Source organism: Mesoplodon mirus (genome assembly GCF_964341445.2).
Source record: "Mesoplodon mirus genome assembly, chromosome: 18".
In the NCBI taxonomy this organism is placed as follows: domain Eukaryota; kingdom Metazoa; phylum Chordata; class Mammalia; order Artiodactyla; family Ziphiidae; genus Mesoplodon; species Mesoplodon mirus.
In genome coordinates, this window is record NC_138994.1 from 6,903,088 (window position 1) to 6,911,113 (window position 8,026).

Below are 8,026 nucleotides of genomic sequence, written 5' to 3' on the forward strand. Positions count from 1 at the left end.
CAACCTAGAAATTGAACTTCAAATAATTCTGCTCTGTGTTTAATAACAACAGGTATGGTTCAGCTAAGCCAAGTCAGCTAGGTCCCCTCAGCCAGACCGCCTGGCTTCTCTTAGCAAAAAGATAAAGCAAACGAGAGCTCTTGAAGTTTCACAGAATTTCTCGCCTCCCTAAGAATGCAAACTGTATAGATATTCAGGTTTTAAAATAAAATCCCCCAAAGCCAGCTTTGCCAAATGAGGTCAGCTGGGTCTGGCAGGGCCCGCTGGCTCCTCATCCGGGCTGGGTGGCGGTGCATCCTGTAACCAGGACATCCGTGACGTATCGACACAGTCTTTGCCTCTAGATTGTATATTGAAACCGTGAAAGCCGAACTCCCATGGTTCAAGTTTACAGAAATACGTGACAGTGTTTGAAGTAGCTGAGCTGAGACTAAAACAGTCTGACGTCACAGCCTTGGGGAAGATGATGGAAATTTCTTAATTTCTTTGGAAAATTGAAAAAACAGATTCTTTTCAGGTGTTCAATTGGCCACCCAAGCGCAGCTCTTGGGCTGCTGTTCTCTGGTTTTAGAAAATCACACAGAAAGGCAGAGACTGTGCTGAGGACGTCAGCCACATCTTAGGATTATGGTTATCAGACCGTGCTGGGTATTTTCCATGTACCTCCCTCCACACCCCACCCCCGATTCTTTCTCTATCCTACTCTGCTTTGCTCTGTGTCCTTGGAGACTGACCCTGATGGATTGTGTTACCTGGGCTCCCTTTACTTTGGACTTCCAGTTGGATTTGGCCAGTGGGAGCCACAGCAGGAAACTGGCAGGAGGGAGGAGAGAGAGGTCAGGGACTATTCCCCTCCTTTGCCACACCTCCAGCTGTCCAGGCTCGCCCACACAGTTCCCTCCCATCGGCTCTTTTTTGGTAAAAGGCAAGAGTTTCCCACTGTCACAGACCCCTGGGTGACTCACCTCATTCCCTTAATCCTGCCAACGGACCTATGTGTCTCCTGTAGGGACCCTGGGTAATATGCAGACTTGCCCGTTTGCCTTTAACTTCTGGTCAAGAGCTTCTGTGTCCTCATCTTAATTTGATATTGTAACACTATACTGACGGTGTGGAGGATGAATGAAGTACACTCATATCATTAAGAACAAAGAAATGGGGGGGGTGATGAATTGGGAGATTGGGATGGACATATATACACTAATATGTATAAAATGGGTAACTAATAAGAACCTGCCGTATAAAAAAATAGATTAAATAAAATTCAAAAATTAAATAAAAAGGACAAAGAAATATATGAGAATTTTTTTCCATCTCTCAAAAATAAATAAATGGGACCATAGGTCCAGATGGAGAGGTTTGAGGAGCAGGTGTATGGGGAAAAGACTGTATTTGGTCTGATGATCAAGTAGGTCATACACAAGAGTATCCATGAGGTGGGGAGACGTGTAAGTATGACACACACTGTGCAATACTACAGTCACTAGCATGGTGAGCATTTAAGTGCAGCTACTCTGTGCTGAGGTGTGAGTGACTATAAGATCCACCCCAGATTTAAAGACCTGATACAGAACAAAGAATGTAAAATACTTCATTAACAATTTGTATGATGATTACATGTTGAAATGATAATATTTTGGACATAGCGGGCTGAATAAAATATTTTACCAAACTTTTTAAAAATTAAAAAATAAAAGGGGGCTTCCCTGGTGGCACAGTGGTTGAGAGTCCGCCTGCTGATGCAGGGGACACGCGTTCGTGCCCCGGTCTGGGAAGATCCCACATGCTGCGGAGCGGCTGGGCCCGTGAGCCATGGCCGCTGAGCCTGCGCGTCCAGAGCCTGTGCTCCGCAACGGGAGAGGCCACAACAGCGCGAGGCCCACATACTGCAAAAAAAAGTAAAAATAAAAATAAAATAAAAAAATAAAAGGGACCATAGGCATAAACATAAATTAAATTGAGGAAGCTTCTAGAAGAAAAACATAGAAGACTATCTTCTCAATCTTTTGGAAGCCAAAGATTTCCTAGAAAGGACATAAAAAGCATGGACTCTAAAAAAAAAAAAAAAAAAAAAAAACTGACTTCATCAAAATTTAAAATTTCTGTTCATCAAAAAACACTGTCAAGGGCTTCCCTGGTGGCGCAGTGGTTGAGAGTCCGCCTGCCGATGTAGGGGACACGGGTTCGTGCCCCGGTCCGGGAAGATCCCACATGCCGCGGAGCGGCTGGGCCCGTGAGCCATGGCCGCTGAGCCTGCGCGTCCGGAGCCTGTGCTCCGCAACGGGAGAGGCCATAACAGTAAGAGGCCCGCGTACCACAAAAAAAAATAGGCAAGCAGCAGACGGAGAGGAAATACTCACAACATATACATACATATATATATATATATATATATATATATATATATATAACAAAGGATTTGTATCCACAATAAAGAACTCCTGCCACCCAATAATAAAAGAAATAATAATAATAAAAAGAAAAGCAACCCAACGAAAAATCAGGCAAAACATGTAAACACATGCTTCACAAAAGATGATACATAAATAGCCAATAAGCAGCATATGAGAAAGTGTTCATCCAACATTATTTGTTAGGGAATTGCAAAGTAAATCCACAAGCAGGTACCACTCTGCATACACTAGAGTGTTGGACTGAATAACACATAAGGATGGGGAGCATCTGAAACTGTCAAACTGCCACGTGAGTATTACACGGTACAATCACCTAAGAAAACTGTTTGGCAACTTCTTTAAAAAGTTAAACATACATCTATCTCATGATCTAGCAATTCCACTTCAAGGTATTTATCTAAGAGAAATAAAACATCTATCCACAACATCTGTCCTAGAATATTCAGTGCATCTTTATTCATAATTGCCAAAAAAGGGAAACAATCCAGATTCCATCTACAAGTGAATGGATAAATAAATTGTGGTACGTCCGTACAGTGGTATATTGACTCATCCGTGAAAAAAAACTAATATTCAAAGATTATCCCCACCGTGCAACAACATGGGTAGATGTCAAAACGTTATACTGAATGAAAGAAGGAAGACACGAAAAATACCCACTGGGGGCTTCCCTGGTGGCGCAGTGGTTGAGAGTCCGCCTGCCGATGCAGGGGACACGGGTTCGTGCCCTGGTCTGGGAAGATCCCACGTGCCGCGGAGCGGCTGGGCCCGTGAGCCATGGCCGCTGAGCCTGCGCATCCGGAGCCTGTGCTCCGCAACGGGAGAGGCCACAGCAGTGAGAGGCCCGCGTACCGCAAAAACAAAAAAAAAACAAAAAAAAACAAAAACAAACAAACAAACAAAAATACCCACTGGAGGGTTGTGATCTTGATGTTGTCGCTGCACTCAGAGGCCTTGACCGGGCTGGTCCAGAAACCCAGTTTATCATTATTATACAAATTACCAAATCACCCCAGAAGAGAAATACTAACAGGCTGATTTTAATAGAGTAGAGATGTCAAAGAATTTCTCCTTCAAGAAGCACCAGAGAGTTCTGCAGAAGAATTCTACCAAACATTTAAGGAACAGTTACCTTGAACTCTTCTAGAACATAGAAATAAAAGGAAATCCTCAAAATTCTTTTTATGAAGTGAACATAACATTGATACCAAAACCTGTCAAAGAAAGCAGCACACACACACACACACACACACACACAAACACACACACACACACACACCAACCCTACAAACCAGTCTCACTTATTAAAAAAATCCTAAAAGCTATATTAGGGGACAGTGTCACCAGAATACCAGAAAAATAATACAAATGATCACGTAGAGTGTATTCTAAAAATAGTTTAATATTTGGAAATTAAATGGTTTACTCTCTGGAAATCTGTTACGATAACTCCATATAAAGTAATCTATTAATAGAATAAAAAGTGAAATTTTCATATTATTATGTCCACAGATGCTGATTTTTCAAAAATGTCTTTCAAAAGTGAAGGTGAACAAAAGGTAAAACATAGAGTTTCCATATATATCCTCTCCTAGATATATACCCAAGAGAAATGAAAATGAAAACACAAAAACTTACACAAGAATATTGAAGCAATATTACTCATAACAGCCAAATGTGTAAGAAATCCAAAGGTCCATCAATTGATAAAGAGCTAAATAAAATGGGGTATAACCATACAATGGAATATTATTTAGCAATAAAAAGAAATGAGGTACTGATCTGTGCCACAACATGGATAAACCTCAAAACATAATGCAAAGTGAAAGAAGCCAGTCACAAAAGACCACATATTGTATGATTTCATTAATGTGAAAAATCCAGAATGGGCAAATCTATAGCGGCAGAAAGTACATTAGTGGTTGCCTAGGCGGGGAGAGATGGAGGTTGGGAGCGATTGCAAGTGGGCGTGAGGTTTCTTACTAAGATGATGAAAATGTTCTAAAATTAGATTATAGTAATGGTTTTACAACTCTGTGAATATCCTAAAAACTATTGTCTTGTACACTTTAAATGCATGAAATTTATGGTACGTAAATTATATCTCAAAGTTGTTTTTGTAAAAAGTAAATGGTCTAAATCCTCCAAATAAAAGACAGAGATAGTCAGGATAGATTTAAAAAGAAAGACTTAACTATGTGCTAGCTAGAAGAAACTCACTTTAAACACAAAGACACACATGTTAAAAGAAAATGAGTGAAAAAAGACTTACCATGGAAATACTAATTGAGAAAGCTGAAGCGACTACATTAATACAAGGCAAAGTAGACCTCAAAACGAGAACTATTGCCAGGCATAAAGATGAATATTTCATAATGATGAGGGAATCAGTTAATGAAGAAAACATATCAAACCTAAATGTGTATGACTGTAATAATCAAATCTCAAGGTGCCTACCATCACCAGAGTCATTTAACAACATCGCTCTGGGTGTGTTGGCCAATATGGGTAGATGAGAAAAAGAAATAACAGGCATAAATACTAGAAAGATGGAGGCAGTACCGATAACACATGGTATACCTAGAAACCCAAGGCAACTGACTAAAAATAGAAATAGAAATGATGAGAAAATTAAATAAGATGGCAGAGTACACAATTGATATTAAAATTCAATGACTTTCCTATGAACAAAAATATTTATAAAGCATAATGTAAGAAAAAAATTCCAAACTAAAATACCAATCAAAAGATTAAATACCAAGTTATAAACTGAATAGGAAAAGTAAAGGACCTATTGATATGGGAGGGGGGACCTTTAAAACACTGGTAAAGGGCATATACAACAAACTATAACTCAGGGAAAAGGACAATTGAATACTGTAAATATGTCAATTCATTCTAAATAACCTCCAAACCCAATGCAATCTCAATTAAAATATAAAGAGGATTTGCAGAGGGAACTTATTAAATGGTACAGAAGTTCTTCATGAAAAATAAGCATTGGTGAATAATGGAAAATTCCGAAAAAGAAAAGTTATGGGACTAGATTGGGGGGTGGGGAGGCATTAGACCTATCAGATATGAAATATTTCTGATATGAAAACAATTTTTTTAAAGTTTTGTACAGAAGAAACCACCAACAACTAGACAAATAGAACAGAACAGAAAGTACAGAAATATTCCTCATGTATATGCTAATTTAACTTTTAAGAAAGATGACTTTATAAATAAGTTGGGGGGGAGAAATTACTAAAAAAAATAGTGTAGCTACATGCAAAAGAATCAAACTGGACTACTTTTTCACACCATATACAAAAATTAACTCAAAATGGATTAAAGACTTAAATGTTAGACCTGAATCCATAAAACTCCCAGGAGTAAACAAAGGCAGCATACTCTTTGACATTGGTCTTAGCAATATTCTTTAGATATGTCTCCTCAGACAAGGGAAACAAAAGCAAAAATAAACAAATGGGACTACATCAAACTAAAAAGCTTTTGGGACTTCCCTGGTGGCACAGTGGATAAGACTCCGCACTCCCAATGCAGGGGCCCCGGGTTCGATCCCTGGTCAGGGAAGCAGATCCCACATGCATGCCACAACTAAGAGTTCACATGCCACAACTAAGAGTTCACATGCCACAACTGAGGAGCCCGCCTGCCACAACTAAGACCTGGCACAACCAAATAAATAAATTTTTTTTAATCTTAAAAAAAAAACTAAAAAGATTTTGCACAGCAGAAAAAAACTATCAATAAAACAAAAAGGCCGCCTACTGAATGAGAGATGATATTTGCAAATGATACATCTGATAAGGGGTTACTATCCAAAATATACCAAAAGACTCATACAACTCAACACCAAAAAAACAAACAACCCAATTGAAAAATGGGCAGAGGACTGAAATAGACATTTTTCCAAAGAAGACATATAGATGACCAACAGGCACAGGAAAACAGGCTCAGCATCACCAATCATCAGGGAAATGAAAATCAAAACTACAATGAGCTATCACCTCACATCTGTGAGAATGGCTTCTATCAAAAAGACAACAAATAACAAGTGTTGGCAAGGATGTAGAGAAAAGGGAAACTTCATGCACTGTTAGCGAGAATGAGAATTGGTGCAGCTGCTATGGAAAACAGTATGGAGGTTCCTCAAAAAAGTAAAAATAGAACTACCATACAATCCAGCAGCTCTACTGGTATTTTTCTGAAGAAGAAAAAAACCACTAATTCAAAAAGATATATGCGCCCCTATGTCCAATGCAACATTATTTACAACAGTCAAGATATAGAAGCAATCTAAGTGTCCATCAATAGATGAAAGGATATAAGAAGATGTGGTACATATATACAATGGAATACTACTCAGCCATAAAAGAGAATGAAATCTTGCTATTTACAACAATATGGATGGACCTAGAGGGTATTATGCTAAGTTAAATAAGTCAGACAAAAACAAATACTATATTATTTCACTCGAATGTGGAATCTAACAAACAAAACATAAGAACAAACCTAAAACAGAAAAAGACTCATAGATACAGAGAACAAACAGGTGGTTGCCAGAGGGGAGAGGGTGGGGAAATGAATGAAATAGGTGAAGGAGATTAAGAGGTATAAACTTCCAGGTACAAAAATAAATGAGTCAGGGAGATGAAATGTACAGCGTGGGGAATATAGTCAATAATATTGTAGTAACTTTCTATGGTGACAGACGGTAACTAGACTTATTGTGGTGATCATTTTGCAATGTATGGAAATATCGAATCCCTATGTTGTGCACCTGAAACTAACATAGTGTTAGATGTTTGGATGAATGAGACTTTAGAGCTGGAGAGCTGAGGAGAGGGCTGAACCCCAGGACAGAGAAGATAACTCAGGGCGGCGTTGGCCAAGATGGCTGGAAGCCCAGTCAGGGTCACCTCACCCACCCAGGGCTTGGTCAAGGTGCTCCAGCCAGGGCAGCCACAGATGGAATAGGAAGATGAGCTTGAGGCCAGAGGAATGAATGACTTTGCAGGGAGAGAAAGTATAGGAGGCATGCTCTGGCAAAGATAGAATGTCAATGGTCCTTTACCCTCCTAGAGGTGACAGGATCTCTGCTTCAGGCTACAGGTCTGCATCGTTTGGTTTGGCACTCAGCTCAGACACCGAAGAGAAAGAAGAATAATTCCAAGAGGAGAAATGGGCTCACTCCCAGACAAAGACAGTGAGTCAGAGGGTCTGAAGAAAGGGTGGGCTCAGCCTGTTTACATCTCAGTGAGAGCTAGGGAAAGTACTGTAACATTGGGTTTTTGTTTTTGTTTTGTTTTGTTTTTTTGAGATTTCTGATAACTTTTCCTATTTGTTGTTTGTTACTCCATCTCAAAAAGGAAGTTTAGATTTGTGATATAAAATATGCTCGCAGGAAAGGGCATAAACAAGACAACTTCACAAATTAATAAAAAATGAACACCTTGGTAGCCACCACCCCAATGAAGAAATAAACCCTTCCAGCCCCAGAAGCCCCCATGTGACCCCTGAGAGCACAACGTCTTCCCACAAAGACATCCGCTACCCTGACTTTTATAGGAATCACTTCTGCTTTCTGGTTTTACCCTCTAAGT